Source organism: Raphanus sativus, chromosome 8, assembly GCF_000801105.2.
Source record: "Raphanus sativus cultivar WK10039 chromosome 8, ASM80110v3, whole genome shotgun sequence".
Classification (NCBI taxonomy): domain Eukaryota; kingdom Viridiplantae; phylum Streptophyta; class Magnoliopsida; order Brassicales; family Brassicaceae; genus Raphanus; species Raphanus sativus.
Window position 1 is genome coordinate 7353668 of NC_079518.1, and position 5840 is coordinate 7359507.

Genomic DNA, 5840 nt, shown 5'->3' on the forward strand with positions numbered 1-5840 from the left:
AAAGCGAGCTAAAATTAGATAACAATTTTGAAATCAAATTGTCTTTATGCACAGAACTGAGTGAGAGTAATCACCATCAGATCTCTAATAAATGAAAACAGAAGAGTAAAGTCCCAAAACAAACTTTCTAGTGAGGATGATTCTCAGAGATGAGGCTTACCTATTTTATAGGTGTAGTATGATTCACATGAACTTGAACAAAATGGACGCATAATCTTTACAAAAGAGGGGGTTTTGAGGTGTTACATCTACATGGCCAGAATCAACTCTCTGGAGATTTGGATCACTTTCTTATTCCTCTTTCGCAGTTCGTGGCTTTATTCAATTTTCCGGAGAACAGGGATGGACCTATGAACAGAAGATCCAAACATGATTATAGAGAAATTCAAATTAGATTCGCAATCATGACTTGGGTTGCCATAAATGTAATCTGAGGATCCATGACGTGTTCTAGCAGGCTGCATAGGTTAAAGCTGGAGATGTATTAGGCCTGTGAGTTGCAGGCCGGTTTACATTCACCGTCGCCGGCATCATGGTCGCCTGTTCATATGGCAAAGAAAAAAAAATCAGAAAAGCTTGGTAACGATTAAAAACAAAACAAAAAACTATTTTGATTACGAATACAGGAACAAAATGATCTCTAGTGAAGAACTACTATTAGGTTTGAAAGTTTCATCACCAAAACACAAAAAACGCGAGAAAGTATTTAAAAAAAAAAAAAACAAAAAGAAAAACCACAGAGTCAAGCCGGATTCACCTTGGCGTCCAGGAGAACATGTCGACACTCGCCGTCACGCTTAACAATCATAGCTTCCCAGATTCTAAGCCAACAGACCTCAGCGGTGGAGGTGGCCTTCAAATCGGCGAGGAAGACAGAGTGATGCAGCGTATAATAACTTATCGAACACGTCTTCCTTTGTTCGATAAGAAACCAATGTTTTCCTTTTCTCTTCATGTTTTTACTTTTCTTTAAGTTTCCTTTTCCTAGTTAAGTTTAATTTCCTATTTCTTAGATTTTGCTTTCCTATAAATAGTGCTCTGAGGTTTGTAAGAGAGACACGATTGATTGAATGAATAAAGAGTTTTCTTTGCAACCGAGCTTTTGTTAAGAAGTGCATTCTTACAAATCTCAAAACTCTGTTTTACGTGCAGCAAAACAGAGCATCTCTTCTGATCTTCGTGGAGAAGATTAGGAACCAAACTTGTTTCTCTAGCTTCTCGGGAACTTGAGACTCAAGCTTTCTATCCATTACTTCCGCTCCATCACTTTTGGTATCAGAGCCTTGACGTTCCTGCCGTTATCATGCCACCGAAACAAAACAAAGACAAAGACGTTCAACATGATGACTGGGGTGAACTACGAAGGACACTACAGGAGATGCAGGTTAACATGCATACCTCGATTCAGCAGTCTCATGAGTCTTTACAACAGACTCTACGAGAGGTTATGGCAGCAATAGGTCAACAGCAACCACACCACCAACCACGCCAGCAACAACACCAACACCATCAACGCGACGAGCATGTTATTGGAGACGATGATGATATGATCGACGAGAATCCGTTCGCTCCTCTGCAAGCACAGATCAACCGGTATCAAAACTGGAATCATGGGCCAATTGTAGACAACCGACGTTGGGAAAACGGATTCAAATCCGACTTACCGGAATTTACGGGGAGTATACGTGGAGAAGAGCTGATCGACTGGATTGTGACAGTAGAAGAAATCATTGAATTTAAACAGGTGCCTGCTAATAGACAAGTTGCCCTTGTTGCAACAAAGTTTCGAGGCCAAGCAGCTTCATGGTGGTTACAATTGAAATCAACTCGTGCTCGTGAAGGGAAACCAAAGATCGCAACATGGGAAAAATTGAAGAAAAAGCTGCGTAAAACTTTTCTGCCATATAATTTTGATCGGACTATGTTTACAAGACTACAAAATTTACGACAAGGATCTCGCACGGTGGACGAATACGCCGAAGAATTCTATCTGCTAATGACACGCAATGAAATTCATGACAGTGAAATTCAGCTTGTGTCACGTTTTATTGGTGGTTTACGGTTTCAACTTCAGAATGCTTTGGAACAATTTGATCCAAACACAGTTGCAGAAGCCCATCGTCGTGCAGTTTCTTTTGAAAGACAAAGTAAATCATCATCTACTAACTGGAACTCATCTGCCAGATTACGTAACACTGCATCTCAAGATCAAACAACAAGTCAAGGATTGAACAATACAAATCCAGAAGCAGCGCGCACATCAGTTTCTAACCGTGCATCAACATCGACTGAAGAACAACCACTCCGCCGTTCTTCACGACCCAACGCATTACGCTGTTTTGGATGTGGTGAACTAGGTCATATACAAACAGCCTGTCCGAAGCAGTCAAAACGAGGTCTTTTAATTGAAGAGGTTGATCCCACTTATGATGAATATCATGATGATAATGAAGACGAGTTAGGTGACAACACAGAGCTGGAAGGCGACTCGGGTCCTCTGCTAGTAGCAAGACGAATCTGCCTCGCACCTCAAGTTTTAGAGGAACCATGGTTGCGTACCAATATTTTTCAGTCTACATGTACGGTTAAGGGAAAAATCTGCAGATTCATTATCGACTCGGGAAGTTGCCACAATATAGTTTCTGATTATGCAGTTCGCAAACTGGGTCTTGATAAAGAAGCTCATCCCCAACCATACAAGCTCACTTGGTTAAAAGAAGGAACAGAAGTACGAGTTACTCATCGTACACTGGTCTCATTCTCAATTGGAGCAATTTACAAAGACAAAATTTACTGTGATATTGTTCCAATGGATGTTGGTCATTTGATCTTTGGGAGACCATGGCAGTATGATCGAGAGACGACTCATGACGGCAAACGTAACTGTTACCGTTTTGTCTTTGATAATCGTACGATTACACTCTTGCCTAGAGACCCATCGATTCCAACATCAGTGACTCAAACTACTACGCCGGTTCCAACTCTACGTACTGAAGCTTTATCAAAACCATCTTTGATTTGCTCAGTTAGTACATTTGAAGAAGAGCTACGGCAAACAGGATTCGCATTGGCTTTGCTCTCAGTTTCAGACATGACCGCAAGTTCTAAGCCACATAACATGGCCTTTTGTCCACTCCTCGACGAATATAACGATGTGTTTCCAGATGACTTGCCAAAGGAGCTACCTCCATTAAGAGATATTCAACATCATATTGACTTGGTTCCAGGGGCATCACTTCCTAATAGACCACATTATAGGATGAGCCCACAAGAACACGACGAGTTACGACGACAAGTCGAGAGTTTATTGTCAAAAGGACATATTCGTGAGAGTCTCAGCCCTTGTGCAGTACCAGCTCTATTAATTCCAAAGAAGGATGGATCTTGGCGTATGTGTGTTGATAGTCGTGCTATCAATAAGATAACAGTGCGTTACCGTTTTCCTATTCCACGCCTCGATGATCTACTAGATCAAATTGGCGCAGCGACAATCTTCTCCAAAATTGTCTCAAGAGCGGCTACCACCAGATTCGAATTCGTCCTGGAGATGAATGGAAGACAGCTTTCAAAACTCGGGAAGGATTATTTGAATGGCTCGTTATGCCTTTTGGATTATCTAATGCACCAAGCACATTTATGCGGGTTATGAATCAAGCACTTCGTCCTTTCATTGGGAAATTTGTGGTGGTCTATTTTGATGATATTCTCATATTCAGCTCTTCCTTGGACGACCATCTTGATCATCTTCGACAAGTGTTAAGTGTCCTCCGGAAAGAAAAACTATTCGCCGCCAAACAGAAGTGTCAATTTGGTACAGACCATGTATTGTTCTTAGGATATGTGATCTCTAAAGATGGCTTGTCCGTGGATAGTTCGAAAGTAGAATCCATAAAGTCATGGCCGATTCCGCGTACACTTTCAGATGTTCGTAGTTTCCATGGGTTGGCATCGTTCTACAGACGGTTTGTTGCGAATTTTAGTACCATTATGGCGCCAATAACAGATTGTATGCGTGACGGGAAGTTTGATTGGACGTCTGCTGCGAATCAGGCTTTTGAGATCATTAAGGCAAAATTGACTACATCCCCAGTACTTGTCTTACCAGATTTCTCCTTAACTTTTGAGCTACATTGTGATGCTTCAAAGCTAGGCATCGGAGCTGTTTTGAGCCAACAGAACCGACCGGTAGCATATTTTAGTGAGAAGCTAACGGGAGCACGAAGTCGTTACAGCACTTATGATATGGAGTTTTATGCAATCATACAAGCTATTAAGCATTGGAAACATTACCTTTGCCATCGAGATTTTGTGTTATTCACCGATCATGATGCTCTTCGCCATCTTGATAGTCAAGCTAAAGTTTCTGCTCGACATGCAACATGGATTGCGTTTTTACAACAGTTCACATTCAGCATTAAGCATCAGTCAGGGAAGTTAAATCGTGTAGCTGATGCCTTAAGCCGTCGTCAATGCCTTCTCACAACCATGTTCAATTCGGTTCCAGGTTTTGGGTCTTTCAGTGACTTATATGAAACTGATCCATATTTTGCTCGTATCTGGCTAGACGCACAGAATGGTCTTCATAGAGACTTCATGCTCCAAGATGGGTTCTTGTTCAAGGGGAACCAGTTATGCATCCCAGACTGTAGCCTTCGTATACGCATCCTCGACGAGTTGCACTCTGAAGGACATGTGGGACGCGACAGGACTCTTCAGCTCGTTACGGACCGCTATTTTTGGCCTTCTCTTCGCCGAGATGTTGAGAGATATATTGAACGCTGCCGTGCTTGTCAACAAGCTAAAGGAAAGGCATCTAACGCAGGTTTATACCTCCCGTTACCAACGCCTACTCAGCCTTGGACCGACATTAGTATGGATTTTGTGTTAGGACTTCCGCGTACTCAAAGAGGCAATGATTCTATTTTTGTGGTAGTAGATCGGTTCTCCAAGATGTCTCATTTTATTCCATGCAAACGAACAACTGATGCGGTCTTGGTCGCACAAATGTTCTTTCGAGAAATCTACCGCCTTCATGGCCTTCCTACCTCCATCGTATCAGATCGAGACACACGTTTCTTAAGCCATTTTTGGCGATCTTTATGGAAGATGCTCAAAACAAGCTTAGATATGAGTTCTGCCTACCACCCTCAAACTGACGGTCAAACTGAAGTCACAAACCGAGCCTTAGGGAACATGCTACGAAGCCTGGTGGGTGATAACATTAAGTCATGGGAAACAAATTTGCCACATGCTGAGTTTGCTCATAATCATGCTAATAACAGAAGCTTGGGCTATAGTCCATTCTATGTGGTTTATGGCATTGTCCCTCGAGGTCCATTGGATTTGACGACCATGCCTGACAAATCTCGATTACATGGGCAAGCAATTGACTTTGTGGACAACTTACAACTTGTTCATCAGCAAGCTCAATCACATTTAGAGGCTACCAAAAGTTCTTACAAGAAAGCTGCAGATGAGCATCGTCGCGAGGTTAATTTTCAAGCTGGTGATCTCGTGTGGGTGGTTCTCACTAAAGAGAGATTTCCAGCACATGAGTATAATAAATTAAAGTCTCGTAAGATTGGGCCTGTGGAAGTCATTCACCGCATCAACGCAAATGCCTATAAGCTTCGTCTTCCTGATCACATTCGTACTTCAGATGTCTTCAATGTCAAGCACTTATTTCCATACCATGGTGAAAACAAGGTTCCAGATTCAGGGACGAATCTTTCTCTACCCGGGGAGACCTGATGCAGCGTATAATAACTTATCGAACACGTCTTCCTTTTCTTTGTTCGATAAGAAACCAATGTTTTCCTTTTCTCTTCATGTTTTTACTT